Below are 24,026 nucleotides of genomic sequence, written 5' to 3' on the forward strand. Positions count from 1 at the left end.
GGTATGTTCTATCGTGGTATGTGTTCCAGTGGATTTGAAAAGAATGTGTATTCTGCTTTTGGTGAACTGTTCTATGTTGATTGGATTCTGTTGGCTGGTGGTATTTTTTGTATCCCTGATCATTTTCCATTTAGTTGTTCTATCAATTATTCTGAGAGAGGTGTTGAAGTTTCCAGCTGTAATTGTGGATTTGCCTATTTTTCCTTTGTTTTTTTTTCTTGACATATTTTGCAGCTGTATTGTTTGGTGAGTACATATTTTGGTTTGCTATGGTTTCTTGGTGGATGGACACTTTTATCATTATATAATGTCCTTCTCTGTCTTAATTTTCTTTGTTCTGAAGTTTACTTTACCCAATATTAATATAGCTACTCCTGCTTTATTTTGAGTAATGTTTGCATCACTTACCTTTTTTTTTATCCTCAATTTTAGCCTGCCTACATAGTTATATTTGAAGTGAGTTTTTCGTAGACAGCATATAGTTATGTCATGTTTTCTAGTCCCCCCTGTCGATATCTTTTAATTGGTGCACTTAGACTATTCACATATAATGTAATTGTTGGTATGTTAAGGTTTAAGTCTGGCATTTTATTTTTTGTTTTTTGTTTGTTCTCTATTGTTTTCATTTTTTGTTCTCTTCTTGCTTTTTTATGGACTACTTGTACATTTTTTAGAATTCTGTATTCAATTATCTATAGCATTTTTTACTATATCTCTTTGTATAGATTTTTTAGTGGTTGCTCTGGGAATTACATTATATGTATTTAACTTATCACAGTGTACTGTTGTGATCATTTTACCAGTTCAAGTGAAGTATAGCAACCTTACCTCCATTTATGTCACTTACTCTTTCTCATTTGTAATACAATCGTCTTAACTATTTCTTTTACATACATTTAGAACCACATCAGACAGTGTTATACTTTTTGCTTCAACTGTCAAACATAACACAGAATGTTCAAGAGAAGGAAAGTTTATTGTATTTACTGTCTTTTTTGCTTACTGTGTCCTTTCTTCCTTCCTGATGTCTGAGATTGCTTCTTTTATAATTTCCTTTCTGTTTGGAGAACTTAGCCATTCTTTCAGGGTAGTTCTGCTGGCAGCAAATTATCTTAGTTTTTCTTCATCTGAGAATATCTTGATTTCCTCTTTATTCCTGAAGGATATTTTCTCTGGATATAGTATTCTGGATTGACAATTCTTTTCTTTCAGCATGTGAAAAAATGTTGTGCTACTCTTTCTGACCTCTATGGTTTCTGATGAGCTAGCCACTGTCATTTGAATTGTTTTTCTATAATATAGGTAAAGTGTCATATCTTTCTGGTTTCAAGATTTTTTCTTTATTTTTAGAGTTCAGAAGTATTGGTTGGGTTTTTTCCCCCAACTAGTGAAAGAGACTTGTCTCTAAAACCGCATAAAACCCAAATCTCTACATCAGCAATCTCTGTAGAGTTCCAGCCATTGGTATTTCTGTGTTTGGGAAACAACTTCACAAAACTGTCCCTTAGGGTTGGTAAATTTATCTTATAATCATTGCACACCTGTAAAGCAAAGCGTAAACAAAGTTTCCATCAATGTACAAGCAGAACTGTACTATCCCAATCTCTTCCTGTGCTTACTCAGAGGATATTATCCAGAATGAAAACAGAAGGGCCGAGCGCCTGAACAGGGACTTGAACCCTGGACCCTCAGATTAAAAGTCTGATGCTCTGCCAACTGAGCTATCCAGGCTCTCGTATCCTTATTTTCAATGAGTATCTAATCTAGGTTTGCACCTTTGGCCAATTCATTTTATGTTTCACGGTTTGGTTCTCAAGTCATATCCCTTGAATTCTCACTGTGAAGAAGATTCTGTTTGAGAGGGATGTTATAATCCCTGGGAGCATTTTCCTTCCTTCTCTCTTCTTTGTTTTCCTCCTTTAGGTTTCCAGAACTAGGGATGCAGCATCCCCCAGACAAAGCACTTCGAGGTTTCAGACAGTATTGTTAGACACATGGGTTTTGATATCTTGCCAAGTACCTGCACTTAAGTTTCTCAAGGCAACATTCACACTACTTCTGTTCATGTCCCTCTGCATTGTCTGGTACATGTTTCTTGGAGCCTTTGGAGGCACAGGGGAAGAGAGCTGACAGAGGAAGAATTTGAAGACACAAGAGAATGTTCCTTAATGGGCCCCTTTCTATTGGTGGATGGAACTACCCGCAAGCATTTCTTTGGCAAATGAGATCTCAGAGCTGACTGAGGGAAGGGACAGAACCACACAGACTAGTGTTTTTTGGTCTAGTATTCAATACCACTTCTCCTGGAGTAGTCTCAGTCTACGTGTTTTAGAAATAGCAGTGCTAAACACAGCAAGCCTTGTTCTGCCAACTATTCGTTCTCCAAACACCTACAGACAAAGGCGATAATTAATCACTGAGGTTTTGTTAATATCTAAGTGTCCAAGCGGGTATACCTGAGTAGAAGAGAGTATTTAGCATGCAGAAGGGCCAAGGTTTAATTTTCTGCATCTACATGCTTTTCCTTCAAGCTTTCTTCCACATTTTCCCTCATGTCTGAGCCATTTCTCCTTCCTTTAATACCCTTCCTTCCTTCCGCCTCCTCCTTCCAAATTCACCTTCTCTTCCTTCTCCTCCTCCTCCGTGTCTTTATTCACTGTTGGCTGCTTGGATCCAAAGGAAAAGTGTTTTTAATATGCAACCATTTCGATTCCATGGGCCTTGATATCACTCAACATGATTATGCCAGCATAAGGAATATTAGATTGAGTGAGACAACAAAGACGTAGTTTACTCAAGACCTCTCCAACCAGAGGCAATAAACATGCCAACTCCATATTAACCAGGACATGCTCCTTTGGTTCCATTCACAGTACTGTTAAGGAGCAAGAAAGAAAAAATGACAAAAGGAAACAACAGAAAGATGACTACAGATCATTTCCTGTCTCTATTTTCTCAGCTGTGCCTGTATCAATGAGCAAGTAGGCAGTAGGTTGAGTAGAAAATCTACACCCACTGATTTTTCTGTATTCCTTGTTTCCATTGTAGCCCCATCCACACACACACAAGTTGGGTCGATAATCAGACCCTGAGACCTGCAGATGTCAGTTATTTCTTCATAAGTAAGTGAATTGTTCATTGCACAACAGAATCACACCTCACAGGAAACACTGTGCTTTCCAAATCCCAAAGAAATTATTAGGGTTGTGGATTATGGGTTTTTGTAGGGTGGCTGAAATAACAAAATTGGGAGATTCTTAGTCTGAAGATCTAAAGCATTCTTCAATTTGATCCAGGGTTTGGCAGATCATCTGATTTAGTAAAAAAAAAAAAAAATAATAACAACAAAAAAATCCAAACACCTTTTTTTGAAGCTCAAGTACAGAAGCCTTCTAACTATGGACATCCTCCTCCATCTGTTTCCTAAAGTGAAATATCTATACAGATTGATGTAGTGAGCATAAGAATTCCATGCTTTCAAATCTTCCTTAGATTCTCCACAAAATACTTCAGTTCACAATATATAAAAATTTAAAAAATTTTAAAATCTGGAGCACATCAGATAAAAATCCCAGAGAAGGCACCAGAGAAAGAAGCACTGAATGGCTTTGGAGGGAAATAGTACCATCCATATAAACAAAAGTTTATATGCTTTTCGAAAGCTATTTAGTATCATTTTTCAAATTTCTGTGGCAACCTTTCCTGTAGTGCCATAGCATACTCTGGAAGAAATTTTGATGGCTTTGCTCAGTCTGCCAACCTTATTCTGCTGCCGATGTCGGCTGGTGAATCCCCCCCCACCCCGACAGAACGAAAAATATCAGTTTTTAAAAATTTGGTGGTATTTTGTGGTTTTCGTCTGCTACTCTTTGGGCACAAAATCCACAAGTGAGGAGATTGTGGGCAGAAAATCCACAAGTGAGGAGATTGTGAGGCAACTGAGAAGAATCTCAAAACATTTCAATGAGCCTGAGAGTCCGTTGGAACTTCTGAGCTGGCTGGGCATCCTGCCCAATGGGTGTGGAAATTCCATTCTTCAGCTTCTACTGGCGCCAATAGCCTCCCCAAACAGGGATACAACAAGGGAATGCTATCCAATCTAACGTTTCTCATTGAACTCATTTTGAGAAAGAAAGGGATTTAACTAAATCAATTTCATAAGAAACAACAGAAGACATTTCCTTGGTCTAACCAGACCCATTTATGTCCAGGCCCTAGCACTTAGCCTCTGCTGCTTTCAAAAATGGATAATTATCATGGTAAATTAGTGTACATGAGGACATATTATCCAGAATATGACCTAAAATAGTTCTTCAGTTTTAACCTAAATCTGTACATGGGATCTAGCCACAAACAGAGAAGTTTGGAGGTGAGGGAAATACTAATCTCTCTAGGGAGAAAAGACAGTGCTGGGCACAGGAAAAGAGAAGTATTTGTTTCTTCCAAATAACTCCACACTTCCAGGAAACCAAGACGATGGGAAAACGGAGAGAATCTGCAATTGCTTTCCCTTAGGAATTTGTGGATTTCTCGTCTTTCCTACCCTACCAGCGTACTTAGTTGAGGGGAGTGGTCACACGAAATCGGCCTGGATTGTTTTGTGGATCAATCCAAAGGGGAACTTAGAGCAGACGACCTTTAGGCAAAATACTTGGGGCGTTATGATTTCAAGAAGACAACGATTCTCCAAGGTCCTTTGGCCCTCTGCTCTCTATTCGAAGTAGTTTGGAAGTCACAAAACCGCCCCTCAGACATCGAGACAATTTACTCTATCTCCCCAGGAGATTTAGGACCCATTATCCCACCCCACAACAATACGAGGTGATTCGTCTAATTGTCCGTTGGAGAATCAAGTTGTTAAAACCTATGCTATGAACGAATTATAACAAAATATTTTCATGGCGTTAAATCATGTTTTTCCGAGAAGGGGTGCTCTTGTTGGAGCCTACAGACCTTCCGTCCTGGAGGAAGCGCCGTTGTATATTTGAGACAGAAAAGGTAAGAATATATCAAACTCTGATCCTCCCTTTTCTTATGCTGTCATCACCCCTTCATTGCAGACTAGTTCTTGGTTCACATTTCTCCAACCGAACTTGCGTCATCATTATCAGTGACTTAGGAGAGGCTTCGAAGAGTTACGTCACTTTCTGATCATCTCACGGCTTATTGATTCTAAGTAATTCTTGTCGGTGATTTCAGATAAAGTTTTGTTTCTTTGAGGGTGGGGTGTGGGGAGATGTTAATGAAATCTTCCTCCAATTGCAAAGTTAAAATTTTGAAAGTAGAAACCTACTACATTTCAGTTTCCAGGTTTGGACGTTTTCTCTCAGCAACCGGCCGCGTGGCCTAATGGATAAGGCGTCTGATTCCGGATCAGAAGATTGAGGGTTCGAGTCCCTTCGTGGTCGCTTTTGTCTTGTTGGAAAGGCAACGAACACTCTCATTTGACTTCCAATGGCTGACTCTTGAGAAGGAAAGCTGAAATGACTCAAGAGTCTTAAAACAAAAAAACAACAAAAAAAAAAAACCTGTTCCCCGACTAATTGCCAATAACTTGCATTTTGTCTTTGGCATCTAATCACTAAACAATAGTAGTAGAGTACTAATGCATAAACAATTGTTATTGGCATTGTAGTGAGCCTGGATTTTCTGGCTCACAGTCCTTCCCTAGAACTGGTAGATAGTGGCCAATAAAAGGATGTGAGGAATAAGAAAAGACCTCTGTAATGTTTCTCTAGAGAAAGCTGGGTTTCAAACACCTTCTAAGAGTTAGAAATACGCATTTGAAGGGGTGGGAAAGATACTGAACCCTGAGCAGGCCGTTGAAATCTATACCCTCATAGTGAGATTCTGATGCTTATCAACTCAACTATCCCAGCCCAGGGAGCCAACTTTTCCTGAGAATTTACTCAAAGCTGATAAGTTGGTTATTCTCTAACCTTTCTACTATTTGCCTTCATTGTAAGCACAGACCCCAGTATTTGGGAAGCTCAGGCCAAAGCTGGTGGACAGATCCCCCTTCTACATTCAGCATAACTTCCTACTTAGAAAATCTGAGCAAACCTATAACAAGTAAAGAGATTGAATCAGTAATCAAAAATCTCTCAACAACAACAAAAAAACCCAGTACCACACACAAATTCAGGTAAGTTGCAGAATATAAGATCAACACATGAAAATAAAGTTTTTTCTATACACTAGCAATGAACAATCTGAAAAGGAAATTAAGAAAATTCCATTTTCGATAGCATCTAAAAGAAAAAAAATACCAACAAAAAATTTAAGCGGGGGGTCAAAGACTTGTACACCGAAAACTGTAAAACATTGCTGAAAGAAATTGGAGATGCAAATAAATAGAAATATACCCCATGATCACAGACTGGGAGACTTAATATGTTAAAATGATAATACTACCCAAAGTAATCTACAGATTCAATGCAATCCCTACCAATCTTCCAATGGCTTTTTTTCCCTGTAGAAATAGAAAAGCCAATTCCCAATTTCATATGGAATTTCAAGAGGCTTCAAATAGCCAAAATGATTTTGAAAAAGAAAAATAAAGTTGGAGGATTCAAACTTTTCTATTTCAACACTTACTAAAATCTACAGTAATGAAGACTCTGGGGTACTGGCATAAGGACAAACATATAAATCAATGGAATAGAACTTAGAGTCCAGAAATAAATGTTTACATTTATAGCCAATTGATTTTTGATGAGAGTACCAAGACCACTCAATGAGGGAAAGATTAGTCTCTTTAATAAGTGGTGCTAGAACAACTGGATATCCAAATGCAAAAAAATAAAACAGGACCCCTATCTCATACCATATACAAAGTTAATCCAAAATGGATCAATGGCCTTAATATAAGAGCTAAAACTATAAAACTCTTAGAAGATAGCATAGGGGTAAATGTTTATGACCTTAGATTTGGCAGTGGATTCTTAGATATGACACAAAAAGTATGAGCAACAAAATAAAATAGATAAATTGAATTTCATAAAAATTAAAAACTTTTGTGCATCAATGGACATTGTTAAGAAAGTGAAAGACAACCCATAGAATGGAAGAAAATATTTGCAAACTATATATCTCATAAAAGTCTAATATCCAGAAGATATGAAGAACTCTTACAAATCAACAACAACAACAAAACCAAACCAATCAATTTTAAAATTGGTCAAAGGACTTGAATAGACATTTCTCCAAAGAAGATATACAAATGGCCAAGAAGCACATCATTAATCATTGGAAAATGCAAGTCAAAACCACAATGAGATACTACTTCATGTCCACTAGGATGGTTATTACCAAAAGGAAAAAAAAATAATAGAAAATAACAAGGGTTGGTGTGGATGCGGAAAAATTGGAATCCTTGTACATTGCTGGTGAGATTGTAAAATGGTCCAGTCACTGTGGAAAAGTCTGATGGCTCCTCAAAAAGCTAAACACAGAATTACCATATGACTCAGCAATTCACTTCTAGGTATACACCCAAAAGAATTAAAAACAGGTACTCTGAAACAAATTCTTGTGCACAAATGTTCATAGCTGCACTATTCACAATAGCCAAAAGAAGAAAACACCCAAATATCTATTAATGGGTGAATGGATAAACAAATGTGGTATATACGTACAATGAATATTATTCAGCCATAAAAAGGAATAAAGAATGGATACATGCTACAATATGGACAAAACTTGAAAATATTATGCTAAATGAAAGAAGTCACACACAAAAGATCGCTGTATTAGTTTGCTAGGGCTGCTGTAATAAAGTACCAACAACTGGGTGACTTAAATTTCAGAAATTTATTGTCTCACAGTTCTGGAGGCCAGAAGTCTGAAATCAAGGTGTCTGCAGTGTTGATTCCTTCTGAACGCTGTGAGGGAAGGACCTGCCTCTCTCCTTGGCGCATAGATGGCCATCTTCTTGTACACCTGGCATTTTCCCTGGATACGTCTCTCTGTGTCCAAATTTCTCCTTTTTATAAGGACAAGAGTCATATTGGATTAGGGCCCACCCTAAAGAGCTCATCTTAACTAATTGCATCTGCAACAACCCTATTTCCAAATAAGATCTTATTCTGAGGTCCTGTGGATTAGGATTCCAACACATAAATTTTGGGGAGACCCAATTCAATCCATAACAGTCACATAGTTTATGATTCTTTTTATATGAAATATCCAAGATACATGAGTCCATAGAAATAGAAGGCAGATTAGCGGCTGCCAGGTGGATTGGGTGGAGAGAAGATTGGAGAGTAACTATTTAAGGGTACAGTTTTTTTTTTTTTCGAATGATGGAAATGTTTTAGAACTAGATAGTGGTGACGGTTGCACAACATTGTCAATGTCCTGAATGTCACTGAATTGTTCACTTTAAAATGGTTAACTTTTTGGTATATGAATTTCACCTCATTAATAATTTAAAAAGCTAAGGGAAGAGGGGCCAGCCCGGTGGTGCAAGCAGTTAAGTGTGCGCACTCCGCTGTGGCCGCCCAGGTTTCACCAGCTGGGATCCTGGGCACGTACACACGCACCGCTTGTCAAGCCATGCTGTGGCAGCATCCCATGTAAAGTGGAGCAAGAGGAAGATGGGCACAGATGTTAGATCAGGGCCAGTCTTCCTCAGCAAAAAGAGGAGAATTAGCAGATGTTAGCTGGGGGCTGATCTTCCTCACAAAAAAAAAGCTAAGGGAAGAGAATCCAGGAGAGGAACAACTTACTTCTTCATGAAAGAAGGAAGGTGCAATCTTTGTCTTAGGTTGTGCTTTGGAGGAATTTAGACACTAGCATGGCAAAAGCATTTCCTTATACAGTGAAACCAAGCATCTGTTGTACGCTGGACTCCTTGGCTTAGCTGGGTAAGCTGCCTGACTGTTAAACAGACATTGGTCTCGACGGGGCTTGCTTTTTGTCTTAGGACATCATTTGTCTCCTCTGTTGTCTTTTTGGGAAAAAAAAGGAAGGAACAGGTCAAATAGAGAGGGCCTCTGTTTTTTTACCTGAACATCTGCAGTTTTTCTCCCTCTCTTAAAATTTGACTCTCTCAGATTTTTCTACTCCCCCTCCCTTGAATTTGAAAGGTAGTATCCAAATACTTTGGAAACAAAATAAAACTGATTTTGGTTTATCCATCCAATGCAAGACTATGCGTAGAAAGCAGAGCTCAGTGTAGTGTTTATATTACATTGCAATTGTTTACTCACTTCTTGTTTATACCTGCAGTGTTTCTTTTTGGAAATACGTGTACGAACAATTTTTGTATTTACTTTATCGCCCCCATTTCCCTTGGGTGCATCTTCTGGATGGTGTTTTGCCAGACGTATGTAGAGGTTAGGAAATTTTAGAGGTTTTGCAATTGTATTTCAGAGGTTTTGCAATTGTATTTCAACCAGGTGTATGTGTCTATGTTGTGGGGGGTGGGGAGGGGTGTTTTTGATCATATGATTTGTAGAAACGTTCTGTGAATGACAATTTGATGTTGACCAAAATAGCAAGTCATCTCACCAAAATTTTGAGGTTGAACCAGGGATCTAATCAGCCTTATGGTATGCCATTTGAACTATTTTGGGCTACTCAGAGGGGTTAATATTTCAATTGCTTCTTCAATCATTCAAATGATTTTTAATTTTCACTTTTGGAAAATTTCGTGAAAAATAGAACTCAAGGTGAACTTCCCCTTACTGCTGTCGTAGCCCTCTTTTTCTTGGTGAAGGTTTAGGTTTAGGGTGAACTGGTTTTTTTTTTTCTTTTTTTTCCTCTGTCATCTTGTCTTCCTTTTGCCAAAACAGCCACCCCGTGTGGTACCAAGGTCTGTGGAGTAGAACTGGGACAGCTGCAAAGGCAATGCATTGGGTCATTGGTTTTCTTGTTACGTGAGCAGGGAAATCATGAGAAAATAAATGAAAAGTGCAAGAAGGGTTTAGTTACAGGGTAAAAGACACACATGGAGATAAAGGGGATTGTACTCAAGACCTTTTATGTGGAAGGCACCTTCTCAACGTTGAAGTACAACCAATAAAAGTCAGTTCGCCCTAGAAATTCTCATAAAATATCAGTGCCCTTTTTTAATGGTTTTGATAAACCTAAAAGTTGGAGAGAGAAAGTCCACTAACTTTGAAATCATTAAATTAGATCCCCTCTAGCATTTCTGGTTCAAGAACCTTCCCACTCCAATCTGAAATTTGTACATAGTTGCTGAAATATATTTAAATTAATTACATTTTACCCATTATATGTAAAACTAATTAATATATATATTATTTAACGTAGGTAGGTAAAGTTTCTCTTTTTTGAATTGTGGAATTTATAGCAGAAAGCACCACAATTGTTTTTGAGCTAATTAAAGATGTGAAACACAGTAAATGTAGCTAATAACTTTTGGTATCCTTTTTTCTACAGAGTGTTGGCAAAATATTTGGTGTAGTCCAGCAGTTTCTTGCCAGACCTCAAAGACGGTTTTTTAGGGGCGGCCGGGTGGCGCAAGCGGTTAAGTGTGCACGCTTCGCTGTGGCGGCCCAGGGTTCGCCGGTTCGGATCCTGGGCGCGCACGATGCAGCAAGCCATGCTGTGTTGGCCTCCCGTATAAAGTGGAGAAAGATGGGCACGAGTGTTAGCCCAGGGCCAGTCTTCCTCAGCAGAAAAAGAGGAGGATTGGCAGATGTTAGTTCAGGGCTGATCTCCTCACACACACAAAAAAGACAATTTTTAAAAAAGTTATCTCTTAACATCAACAGTGATAAGTCATGCTGATGGTATGCACACTTAATATGTGATGAAAATGGCACTGTACCTCTGTGGTCTTCCTTCCCAAAATGCGTAGCCCCAGTCTAATAATGACAAAGACAGCAGAGAAATTCCAATAGAGGGGCATTTTACAACATACCTGACCAATATTCCTCCAAACTATCATGGTCATTGCGATGGTTAATTTTATGTGTCGATTTGACTGGGCTAAGGGATGCCCACATTGCTGGTAAAACATCATTGCTCGATGTGTCTGTAAAGGTGTTTCTGGAAGGGATTAGCGTTTGATTCAGCAGGCTAAGTAAAGGGATTCACCTTCACCAGTGTGGGTGGGCATCATGCAAACCATTGAGGGCCCAAAAGAACAAAAAAGGCAAAGGAAAGGGGAATTCCTTCTCTCTTCTTCAGCTGGGAAGTCCATCTTTTCTTACCCTCAGACATCTTGGAACTCCTGGTTATCGAGCCTTCCAACAGGGACTGAATTATGCCACCAGCTTTCCTGCTTTTCCAGCTTGCAGATGGCAGCTGATAGGACTACTCAGCCTCCACAACTGCATGAATCAATTCTTGTAATAAATCTCTTCTTATATATGTATATCTTGTTAAAATAAAATAAAATGGATACCGGATTTGAAAATCTCCCAAGCAGACAAAACCATTTAAACCACATAGGCAAAACTAAATTTAGCTTATTTCATGAACATAAGTGAAACTTAACTTAGGTTATTTCTTGTAAATGCCTCTGATAATCATAAAAGAAACTTAAGTCGTCTTCCTAAAATGGTATAAGATGATCACTTTTAACCAATCCCCTGCTCTCTTGAAGCCCCCACTTTAATAACCAATCTTTGTAAAGGTTAAACAACTTCCTCATTTTCACTTTATAAGCCATCTTGTAATGTCATGCCTCTGAGCTTCATATCAGTTCTGGATTTGAATACTCCCAGTTCAAGAACTGTTCTTTTGTGTACAATAAACTCTTACTAAATACTGTTTTACTGATCTGGCTTTAATTTTTACTCAATTCTGAATTTTTGATCCCCGAGTACGTCTTTGTATTCCTTGGCACTACCTTTTGCGTCTTTTTGGCAAATTGGTAGGACTTTTAAAGAAGGGAGAATCTGAAGAGACAACAGAAGGCTCAATCTTGGGACTCTCCTCGTGGTGGACTGGAACTGACACAACAGGCAGTTGGCTAAAAGCAGTCCTTGAAGGGGGCGAGGACTGTGGGAAAATCCAAGTGTCTTTCGGTCCAGAAGGCATTTCTCCATCTCTCGGCATAGCTGTAAGACAGGATTCAGTCTGGCGGTTTCAGAAACAGAGGAGCTAAATACAATGGACTTGGACTTGCCAACACCTTCAGACAATGCTATAAATAAATAATATAGGATATTCTGCAATTGGAATCGTTTAAGGGGGTGTAGCTCAGTGGTAGAGCGCGTGCTTAGCATGCACGAGGCCCTGGGTTCAATCCCCAGCACCTCCATCAGCTCTTACCTGTCTCACGGCGAGATATTAGCGATTCTGTCCCACATCTTCTTCTTTGCGCATATTTTAACTTGTGCAGTGTTTGGTGCTTAATCATTTATACTATGGGCCCTGACACTCCTTGGACCTCCCAAACTGACTGCCTCAGCGCAATAAAGCCAGGAACCAAATGAAGTACAGAAGCTGCTTGGTCAGAATCACTCTGAAGGGGAAGCACCAAGCACGACACCACGCCGTAGACGGTGTACTCTCCTTTGCCGCAATTTTTCAATATTATTAAAAAGCAGGGAAGAAAAAGACAGACAGAAAGAGAAGGGGGGGGGAGGAAAGGGGGCGCTTGGAAAAATACCTTTAGATTCCTCCCCCCTCCTCATTTTTTCCCTCAGCTGTGCCTGTTTCAATGGACAAACCGCAGGCTCCGGAGAAAAATTTTCCTTCTCGTTTTCCTTTCCCCGCTCGCCCCTACACTTCTACTACACACCGAATCTTGGTTGGGCAGCAAAAGGTCTGTCCAATCATCAGTCATGGAGTGCTGTGATCCCAGCTTTTTCTCGGTGAGGGAGTATTTAGGATACTGTCCAAGGGAAAGACGCTTCTCGTGAAATTTGAAGGTTTCCAAAATCCATAGTTGAAAAAAATTATTTCCAGAAGTAAAAAGATCAGCTAGTGGCTCTCAATGCCATGCCAGTATTGGACAAAAAGGGCTACGCCTTCCCGTGGGACAAATGCTTTTAAGTCCGCTTCTCTTAGAATGAAAACAACCTTCTGGTTTCCTGTATCCCTAGAGGGAACAGAGGAGACAGAGGCAACACCGGTACAAATTACCTCCCGGGCCATCCCAATCTACGCATGCGTAAAGACCTAGCCCCAGCCCTCTGTCGCCCCTTCCTCTTCTAGTTCCTCCTCCGCAATCGCAGCCACCTGCCTCCACCTATCAGCCCCCCACCTTTTTCTTAGCCGCCTACTGTGTCACCTTCTTCTCCACTCCCCCCCCCCCCTTCATCCCATTCCACCGCTTCCTCTCAAATTTTTTCCCAGCAGCTCACTTTAGTTCCCGAAGCTCCACTTTCTAGGTTGGCAGTTCTCAAACCTGGGTGATAAAGAAAACCATTTAGGGAGGAGTTTCGATTATACAGATCCGCATCCTCCCCACCCCCCATCCTGTGATTCTTAGTGCACTCAGGAGCTATAAGGTGGAAATGGGAATACATCTATTTATAAAGTTCTCAGACGGTTCCCCAGGTTCAGGAAACACTGCATTCTGGTCTAAAACCTTTTATCTCAGTGTTAGAGGGTCGCGTCTGGCGTACTAGGTTATTCGCCAAGTTACTTTAAACATCATCTGGCCTCTACTCACCCATCTTAGCGACTCTCCAGCGCCAACTGAGCCTCGCTCCGTTATTCGAGGGAGAGGAGGAGGCAACTGGAGCGGGGAGGAAGCGAAGAGCTGATATATGATTTATTCCCATATTCAGGAAGGTACAGATTTCGCACAGGTGAGAAAAACATCAGAGTGAAAATCAAAAGTCAAAGAGAAGACACAATGATCTAGGAGTACTCCTAAAACTCATACTTGGTCACCACAAATTTTGGCAACAAGTGGGAAGGGTCTATTCTTTGCGCCTCCATGATGGCTGAGGTTAGGGTGTCTGTCTAGGAGCGCTGGGTTGGGGTGGGAAGGTTGTTGTAAAAGTTTAATTAACCTAGCAGTTCTTGCTCAGCCTCCGAAATGCCTACCTTGTGCTTCTTTGTGGGTCTCAGAAACAGAACCGCAGAGTCTCAGAGAAAACCATTGCCCAGTTTCCTGACCATGATGCTGGGCTCGAGAGATTGCTACAGCAGTGACTGTCTGGGACAACATACATTTATTGTTTTTCATTTGGGACCTATTTTCTCCTTCCATCTGGATCTAAATTTCCCAAGGCAACTTTTCAAGTCCTGCTCTTTTGCACCCTTTTTTATCATTTGCTGCTGGGATCGACAGCCAGAAACATTGGAGGTGCAGGGACCCTGGTATGATGATTTGGGAAATCCGTGATACTGCGGAGACTACCCGGAGAAGGAGTAACGCATTCGGAGTTCCAACTTGAAAGCACTGGAGTTAACGTGGGCCTATACATGTCCGTGGCTGAGGCTTCCACATCCTAGGGTTTAGCTACTCCCTTCCCTTGGAAAAACGTGTCCAAAATATGGATTCCCCCGTGGATTACGTGGCCAGAGTTCCCTTGCTGTGTGGGGACTTCTTATCGCTCATGGCGTTTGACAGCTGCCTGACTGATTCCCTGAGGCAGTATCAGGGTTCCACCAAAATACAGTGAGGTCATAAGAAGCAAAAGGAAAAAGGTGCCCCTAGAATCCCTGCTTGGCACAATGGAAGAAGGTGATCCACGCTGTTTTTCACTTCTTTGTCTACTCTGTGCCCCAGTCAGGAGTCAAGAGAATGAGGATCAAAGAGAAGGAAAGCTCATTCACTTAGTCTTTACCCTGAAATAATTTAGACAGCAGTATGACAACAACATACCCGGAAGGAGACAGCCCAGAGATGGCCCTGGTAGGGGGCTTTGTGGCTTAGCTGGTTAAAGCGTCTGTCCTGGGTTTAAGTCCTGGAGGAAACTGAGCTTGTGACCGATCCCGGCTCCCTCTTGCGATCTTGGAGGAACTAGGAGGATCACGCTTCTAATTTCTCCAAATGAGGGAAATTCGGCATCATCTTTTAAATTTTGACTTCACGTTTTAAAATATCCTCTTCTAATACAAAAGGTAGCCTTCAAAGGCTTTGGCAAAGAAAAATGGAACGGTTTGCGTACATTCACCCAACACGTGACTTGCACAGAAAACAAAGGGCAGAGCAATGATATTCCGTAGTTTGTGCTGAGTCCTTAAGAAGCAGTTTTGTTTTGTTTTCTTTTTTGAAATACAAGCAACTTGTTTATCTGTTCTTATTCCGGTCCAAACACCTTTGGCCACATCTTCCTCTGGGACATTGGGCGTGGTGTTACATGAGGTGTTATTAATTCTTTAAAGATTTAAGAAAAAAAAAAACCCTGAAGTTCATTGAGGAAATGTAGAAGGTAAGGAATTTAAATCTGCTGTTTGCCAGTGTCCCTGAGATTTTATTTCAGCTAGGTGTTTTGGTTGAGAGGATAGTGGTTGTCTTCTAGTACACATTTTGTGTAAGCTTCCTGTGAAAGTCGATTTAATACGGAATAAAAATAACTGTGCTGCTAAAACCGTTGGCCTTTAAAATCCGTTGGTCGCTCGCTCATCTAAAGCATCCGGCGAGCGTGAGCTAGCTCTCTTCAGTATTCCAAATTATGTTGAAACGTTCGCGTGGCACAAGTTTTGTTAAATGCCATCTTACGTTTGTCCTCACTCACCAAGAAAAACTGGCGACTTGCCGTCCGGTGCCTCTGCGGCTTACGTCTCATTCTCGACTCTCGGCGGCGGAGGCGGCGCTGGAGGAGCAGGAAGACAGGGCCTTAAGGAAACTAGTGGGAAGCTTTTCTACTCCTCGACCTTAGACGACTCAGTGCTCATAAAACAACGGAAACTTCGCTGAATTGCTTATTTTTGGTTTTTTTCTGTCCTACGCTTTAGGTTTACTGCCAAATGAAACCCAAAATGAATGGATTCGTGGCTGGAGACTTCGTGCTTCGGTCGGAGGAGATGCTGATGAGCGTAGTTCCGTTTCTTCTCTTTCTTCCTTATTCCCTCTGTGAATGCCCGAGTCTCGGGTGGCAACAAGGCTCACGGAGTAGAAATGGTATAATGCTGAAGGGAAGCCAGCAGACTGTATATATTTTTTTAATAGGAGCAGGAGAAACGCGGCAAAATGTATGACGAAAAATGAGAGGAGCAAAGGAAGGAAAACGACGGGTGGAGGAGCCGGGGGTCGAACCCGGGGCCTCGTACATGCGAAGCACGCGCTCTACCACTGAGCTACACCCCCAGCCGCTGGGGGCCCTCAGGGAATCATTTATAAGATATCAGCTTTGTTTTGAAAGTGTTCGTTTTATTTTCTGATAGTTGGAGAAATTTGAATTAAATTCTACCACTTTTGAAATTACTGAACTGGATATTGTATAGTAGTTGCACTAGGATTATAGTGCAACTGACACAGTTTTTGATCCTAGGACTTGCCCACGTCTGTTAGCCTGCTCCAAGAGCCACTTACAAGCAAACTGCGTGAAAATTACTTTCTTTCACCAGGAAAAGGCCCAGGAAAAATCACAAATTTCCAACACAAACCTCCAGCAGTACTGGCTCAAATGAAGTGCTCTTCAGAGTCAGCCACCGGCTTTTGCCGAACTGGAGAATTGAGCTTCACACCGCGTTGCGTAGGATGCTCTGCCAACAGCTATTTTCCAGCTGACTCATTGATGGCTCGCGCATCAACACATGTTCAGAGACTGTCCTCAGTTCTGGTTCCACATCCCGCATCTCGATCCCTCCCTTGAGAATTATATCCACAAAGGATTTGAGAAAAAAAGACCTTTGAAGTTCCATCAATTTTAAACGACTGACATTTTTTTCATACGGGGGGAATGAAAAGGGCAAATGCAGGTTGGCGAAACAAGTTTGGGGAACCCGGTGACTAACCCAGTACCCAGTGGTACTGACTGTTCTCTCACTGGGATGCTTTCAGCTATGTGTGTAAGGCCAATGACATCCCTAACGAGTCTGAAGGCTTATACTGCTTCTTTATCAGGATTTTCTGTATAATATTGACAGAAGTATTCCAGGAAGGTTTTTATTTAATGGCTTGAAATACTGAACATTGTTGGTGAAGGCAGGGAAGATTGAAGGCGTGCAATTCCGATTCTTCTGACCTTAGCCCTCAGGAAGATTGACTTGAGAAAGTGAATTCAGAAGCATTTGTGATAGGGTGACATGATACAGGAGGAGAATTTGTTTTGACATAAACTATGGACTTTTCAAATCATGGGGAGGAATTCCCGATTTTAGTCTAGACATTTTAGTCTAGAGCTCTTCCAACTGAGCTACGTCAGTGATCTCTCTACTTTCATCAACACTAATAATTTTCTCCATTTTCGAGTTTGGAAAGCAGAACATTCTGTGAGAGATGTCGTTCCCTTGTTCCCTCACTTTGAAAAAGTTGGGTTCGATATCCAGTCCCATTTGATGATTGGTTGCAACTACTAGCAGTAGTGGGTGTGGAAAGGAAGTGGGAGGAGAGAAAATCAGTGGGTAGATTTTCTGTTCCTCAGTCTTCAGCCTTTTAATTGACACAGGCACAGCTGAAAATACAAAAGGATCTGTTAACAAAAATTGACTGTAAGCCTCTTTTCTTTTCCTTTCCATCTTTTTCTTTCTTTATCCTCAGTAAACTGTGAAATGGAACGAAAGGAGCCTGGGCTCACTCTTTTATTCCTTCCTGTCTTACTTGTGCTGATGCTGTAAGGTTGGTAGGTGTCAGAGTTGTAGAGTTGAAATAGATCAGTTGAAAGGCAATATGTTGGGTGATGGATTTACTTTGTGAACAGGGGAAAAGAGTGAAAAGAAATTTAAAAAATGGGGAAATTTGGATGTGTTTTTGAAGTGCAGTGTTGATGGGGAAAAGGAAAAGCAAGAAAGGAGTCCAAGATTACCTGGATTCTCCTGCACGTTTAGCCCACGCTGTACCAGTGAGCTACACAACCAGGTAGATCCTATATTTCAGTAAATCTTTATAACTGATGATTGCCCTGATTTCTGGATATTCTAGGACCTAAAAGTTGGTAGGATGAAGTCTACTGTATTAGCTTCACTATTTCAGAAAATCTTTGAATCCTTTTTGGCAGCTGTGCCATGAGAAGGATAATTGAATGCTAGAACAAAAGGTGCCACTCCTCCTTCCTACTTCAGTCAGTCGGCCACTGACTATTCCCACTGAAGTTAGTCCCGCTTCAGTCTATTCACCAACAGGCTACCGGACTGTTAGTCCCATTCCACCATGAGGGAAAGCCTCAAGTTGGAATATGTTCTGTTTCAATCGCTTTTCATTTAACTTTCTTCACCTCTGCCTACAAAACTGTCAGCAAGATACAAAAGATAGTGTAGAAAAATACAAAGAAGAGTTGCAAGCATGCTGCCTATGAGAATTTAGGTCAAAGTGGAGAGAAAAGATAGAAAAGAATCAATTAACAATATTTGAAGGGAAATGAAATTTGACAACAGGAGTAACTCTAGTGCAGGTCTGGAAATTTAAACACAAATTCACAAAACCTGCTGCTAAATGAAGAGCAATAAATGTGCTTCATAGGCACAGGCATCATTTTAGCAACCCTAAACCCCTGTTAGTGGATGTTGAACCTCTGGATCAGGAGACCACATAGGAAGAAGAGGGAGGAGAGAAAAAAAGGAAAAATTTCAATTCAATATAGAAACTCCTTTGGGCAAATTTTTCTCCTGAATGAGGAGAGTGCAAAGGAGGCAATATGTGAGCTGCAAAACCATCTAATTTTTGTTAAACTTCTGTAGACCTAAAGAATTCCTCAAACTTAATTTGTTACCTGAGGCACAAAGGGTAATTGTTTTCTGACTTTTGCCAATATTTTGTGTAATGGTCCATGTGAGTTTTGGGAAGCAGGGGAAGCAGCCGGTAACTTATAGGGTTGAAAAGTCCCCCCCCCTCTCCTGCATGGTTCTGATAATGAGCCATGTTTGGAGTATGTAGTCTAGAAAGTCAAGGTGCTAGAAACTGGGTTGGGCAAATGTATTGGGAAAACTTCAACTAAGAGGAAGTATAGCGTATAGGAGGAAAGGGTTAGTAGGATAATGAAGTGGCTGGTGCTGGGGAACAGAGATGAGGTGAGTTTGGGGGAAGGAAGCAACAATGTAACAAAGGGAGAAAAAGTAGAGGGGAACACGGCTTGAAATTGAGTTTATAAAGATGGATAGGATTTGGATAGGTAGTAGGTAGGATGTGCAACTCTGCATCTTTCTCTTCTTCCTCTAGGTATAAAGGAATAGACAAGCTTGCCTTTCTTCTAAGGGAAGGGGGGCTGAAAGCATTTGTTCCACGTGAAGACCTGGCTCATTTTGCCCAAAACTATCATAGTTTTGAGACCGCTTCACTGCTCTTTCTGTCACTGGATAATCAGGTTGAGTACTCCATAAAAAGTGTCATGAATGCAGTTGACAAAATCATTCAGTACATGCATGCAAATGCTAGGAACCATGGCCAGCGCTTGAATCTATTGAAAGAAATACAAGACAATGAATTTAATGATCTTGTATTATTTGCCAGAGTATACAAAAGAATGAAGTGCCCTTCCATTTTTTTCTGTCATGGAAGAGTTTTGCAAAGATTTACTGTACTATTAATTTCAATGCCAAATTTCCTTGAAACAAAAGGAGTACTTGCCAAATATTCAATATCAAAGAAAAACATGACAGTGTGATTTATTTTCTCACATATATCAAAATGTATTTGAACAAGCTAAAATTGAAGCTCCAAGGAAGGGAAAAACTTGTTTGTGATATAGCTAACCAGATATGAGAATTTACGTGGAAATTGAAACTTTTCATAATACAAATAAACAATAAGGAATTTATAGATTTTCTAACATGAATGAATATGTGAAAGATTTTAATTGTAAATTGGCTGCAAAAACTACAAGAAAAATTTGAAGAACACTTTGTTGATATTGATAAATTTAGGGTTGCTTTTCAATGCATGCAATACCCTCTTTGAATTTGATGTTGATAATACTGACTTGACACAAGAGTTAGTGAATTTACTTAATTCGGATAAAAGTTATTTTGAAAGTGCTTTATTTTTTTTATTTGCTTTAAAGTCAAATCAAGTCTTCTGAAAAGATGAACTACTTTTGTCTTTGTGGATGCAAATATTACAAGAAAACTTTGAGGGATAGTGGATATAGTTATTGCAAAATTTTTAAACATGTTTGAAACAAATTAGGTATGTAAATCTACTTTTACAGCTATAAAATTTATAAAATCTGAATACAGTCCAAGTATTTCTGATGAATGTTTAGCATCTGAATTGAGATATGTTGCAGGTGTAAAATATATACCAAAATTCAAAGACTAGTTATGAAAGAAAGAATGTAAAATATCTCAATAAATTTTAAAATACTGATTACGTGTTGAAATAATATGTTGGATATATTGGTTTAAATAAAATGTTATTACAATTAATTCTAGCTTTTCCTTTTTGATTTCTAAAATGTGGCTAACAGAAAATTTAAATTGCATCTGTGGCTCACATTGTATTTCTATTGGAGAAACCAAATGTATTCAGCTTGACTAGGTAGATTTCAGGAAGCACATTTGTTATGAAGTGGTATCACTCAGTTGGTGGAGTTTCAACCTTTTAATGTGAAATTTAAGAGTTTAAGTTCAAGTCCTGTTGAGGAATCATTTTTCCGTTTCCCCTACATTATTTACAACTTTTATAGGGGAGCTAACTGGAACTTGGCTTTCTTCTAGGAAGGTCTCTAGAGTATATTGGTGTGTTCCTCCACTTCTTACATCCTGCTGTTGGCTCAACTGGCTTCTGAAAAGCAGGACAATGAGGAGGCAAATCCAAGGCTACAATAGAACAAAAAAGCCATAAATCTATACGATCCAGTGATTTTTTATTCTATCCTAATCTAGGCAAGATGGCCACTTTGGAGGTTCTTTAACTAGATAAATAAAAGAGTGAATTTAGCGATGAAAGGCAAGGGAGAAATTTGATGTACAAGGTAGAATGACAGGATTTGAACTCTTACTGAAGAGTCCAATACTCAGTACCTAGGAAGGCCTGCAGGAAGATTGGATTATGCAGATGGTGATACCTTTTACAAAGCTAGTAAATGCAGGAGAAGAGGTGGGAATTCTGTTATTTTTTGTTGCTGTTATTAGTTTGCTTTGAGATCATAAGGTAGGGCAATAAAGGGAAAAAGTTGAGATTGGGTTTGGCTATGACATATTTTAAATGCCTACAGGATAGCCTTTTGATGATGTCTGCCTTAACACATTATAACCTGACTCTGGAATTCTGCAGACATCTCTGAACCTGAATTTTGGACATTCATGTGGCTGGAGGAGAGGGCCTCTGAAGAGTGGGCAGAGTAAAGGCTTAAAGTTATCCAGTAAGACTGGTAAATAAGGAGCTTATTATTGGTATTGGTGAAAAATAAAGAAATGAGATTGCTCCTAGGCTGATTTTATTCTTTTTTTGATTTATACTGGTTATTGTTATAGTCCTAAAATTTCTTTAGAGGACCAAAAACATCCCATTTCCTGTTATCAGCTTCCAGGTAAGGTGATTATCTCTTCTTTGTCCCCCTTTGCCAACCTGTGACTATTTTAGGTAAATAATGCTGTATATCAAACTTCTCAAAATCAACTGACAAAAAAAAAGTGCATCTATTTCATTTGCTTATAATTCTCTGGGTCAGAAATTTTGGCCGGGCATTTTTTCTGCTTTTCAACACCAGCTGGGATTGTTCACTGCTCTGCATTTAGCTGGTAGCAGGGTTGGGCTCAAAGATCCAAGAAGGCTTCATTCTGGTGCATCAGTGCCACAGTGTGTGGTTTTCTGTTGACCTTTCTCTCCACGGTTCTTGCTTGGGTTTTCTCATAGCACGGTGATCCCTTGGTAGCCAGACTCCTTACATGGCAGCTTCCAAGAGGGTTATTTCAAGAGAAGCAAATACAGTAATTGCAGATCTCTTAGGTTATCTGTAAAAGGAAACATCATCAATTCCACCAATCTTCAAAGGGCAACCTTTGAACAGAAATACTGTCCATCCGGGGCTGATTTATTGAAAGGGAATGTCTTCTACCTCCACAGCACACACCTGGTACTGAGCATCTGTTTCTCAACTTTTTCAGATACAGTGGAAGGGAAGGGAAGGGAATGGAAAGAAACAAGCAGATGGTTGACTTACAAGCCATTACTTGAATTTATCTGAAAGCCAAGTGTTCTCTATCGCAGAGAAAGAACACCACTTTGTCTCCAAAATTAAAGCAGGTTGGTGGGGGGGCTTTCCTTACTTTGTCTTTTTTCGGGCTTTTCGTGGAGAAACAAAAGCCCTACTTCTAAGTCATGTGTTCTATTCCAAGTATGTGATAAAAGATCATGAATAGTTGTGTGTCCAACGCATTCGGTTTATGATCCAAAGTGTTCTTCCAGGGACAGTTGGAATCCTACTCACAGCACCCTAATTTTTCCTAGCTAGTGTCTTTAGGATTAGCTATTCTGGCTAAAGAAATTACGCATAGGTTTCTTTTCTTTTTTTCCTCTTACTTTGGATTTTCCTTTCTCTTAAGTACTATTGTAAAACGGTGTCCAGGTGAAAAAAGCTGGTTAAATTGGTGGCATTCGGCGATGCTGAATAAGCCTGATCTTTCCTTTTCTTCTCTTCTATTTTCCTTCCTCTGTCACAGCAATCATGTTTACTTTCCATGTGAGCAGGAAAAAAAAAAGTAACAAAGGATGGAAAAGTAGGAGAGGTGAGGCCACGTAAAACAGCGTATGCACATTGGAGTCCTGAAAAAGAAACACCCATGGAGGTGCTGGGCATCGAACCCAGGACCTCATACATGCAAAGCATGCGCTCTACCACTGAGCTACACCCCCAGGTGACAACTGTGTTTTTTTGCGCTATATTAGGAAATATGCTCATTTTCTGTATTCTTTGGCAAGGCTATTTTCTTTTTTTTGTCAAAAAAATTTATTATATTAGGGGCCCGCCCCGTGGCGTAGCTGTTAAGTGCGCGCACTCTGCTTCTGGTGGCCCGGGTTCGGACCCGGGCGCACACCCACGCACCACTTGTCAGACCATGCTGTGGCGGCGTCACACATAAAGTGGAGGAAGATGGGCACTGATGTTAGCTCAGGGCCAGTCTTCCTCAGCAAAAAGAGGAGGATTGGCACGGATGTTAGCTCAGGGCTGCTCTTCCTCACACACACACACACAAAGTAAATAAAAGAAAATTTATTACATTAATTCCACTATTTCTACAATTTCTAAACTGGATTTTTTTTCCTGGATATCCTCAAGAATAGTAAATTCTAAACCCAAATCGATAACATTCCTGCTCCTAGGTTCTTCCCAACCTGGTCAGTCTTCTCCAAGATTTTCTCATCATCTAAATGCCTTTTTTTTGGGTTTTGTTTTTGTTTTTTTGAACCACTTTTGCGGAAAGTTCCAAGATGGAACTTTCTCTTGTCTCCTCTTTCTCTCTCCGGGTTTCCTTCTCTTATATAGATCACTCTACCTAATCTTCATTGTCTGTCTGGTCCTTACACTCTTCTTCAAATATCTTTGATCTGCAATTAATCTCTTCCTTCACTTTCTACAATGAGTCTTGCCTTTCTCACTAGCAATCTACAAGACCAGAGTATCTTCCCCTATAAAATAGAGGAAGCACTTTGACATCCTATGTCAAAATGAAAATCAATATCTTTCATTTCCAATTGTGTTGCTTCCCTCAATTCCACATCTTGAGAAATGTCTTCACCCTACAACTGGCTGGGAAGTCTAGAAAAGAGAAAGAGAGAGAGAGAGAGAGAGAGAGGAAGACAGAAGAAAATATTTATGGGTTCAACTCCCTTCTTACTACTCCCTGCCTCTCCATCCCAAGCAACCAGTGATCTACTTCTGGTCACTATAGACTAGTTTGCATTTTCTAAAGCTTTATCTAAATGGAATCATATTGTATTTACTTTTTTGGTTTTGCTTCTTTCACTCATCATAATTATATTGAAATTCACCCATGTTGTATGTATCAATAGTTCATTCATTTTTATGCTTAGTAATGTTCCATGG

General features: G+C 40.0%; 5 non-coding genes across 5 annotated transcripts; 2 read left to right on the plus strand and 3 right to left on the minus strand.

Moving 5' to 3' along the window:
- Window positions 1-1,658: 1,658 nt before the first annotated feature.
- On the minus strand, window positions 1,659-1,731 carry TRNAK-UUU (transfer RNA lysine (anticodon UUU)). Its single transcript has one exon. It is a non-coding gene; the product is annotated as a tRNA-Lys (tRNA).
- A 3,604-nt stretch (window positions 1,732-5,335) lies between these two features.
- On the plus strand, window positions 5,336-5,408 carry TRNAR-CCG (transfer RNA arginine (anticodon CCG)). The gene has a single exon. It is a non-coding gene; the product is annotated as a tRNA-Arg (tRNA).
- A 6,758-nt stretch (window positions 5,409-12,166) lies between these two features.
- On the plus strand, window positions 12,167-12,238 carry TRNAA-AGC (transfer RNA alanine (anticodon AGC)). Its single transcript has one exon. It is a non-coding gene; the product is annotated as a tRNA-Ala (tRNA).
- Window positions 12,239-16,117: 3,879 nt separating this feature from the next.
- TRNAA-CGC (transfer RNA alanine (anticodon CGC)) lies at window positions 16,118-16,189 on the minus strand. The gene has a single exon. It is a non-coding gene; the product is annotated as a tRNA-Ala (tRNA).
- A 6,573-nt stretch (window positions 16,190-22,762) lies between these two features.
- TRNAA-UGC (transfer RNA alanine (anticodon UGC)) lies at window positions 22,763-22,834 on the minus strand. Its single transcript has one exon. It is a non-coding gene; the product is annotated as a tRNA-Ala (tRNA).
- Between the last annotated feature and the right edge of the window lie 1,192 nt (window positions 22,835-24,026).

This window comes from Diceros bicornis, chromosome 14 (assembly GCF_020826845.1).
Source record: "Diceros bicornis minor isolate mBicDic1 chromosome 14, mDicBic1.mat.cur, whole genome shotgun sequence".
NCBI classification, from domain to species: Eukaryota; Metazoa; Chordata; class Mammalia; order Perissodactyla; family Rhinocerotidae; genus Diceros; species Diceros bicornis.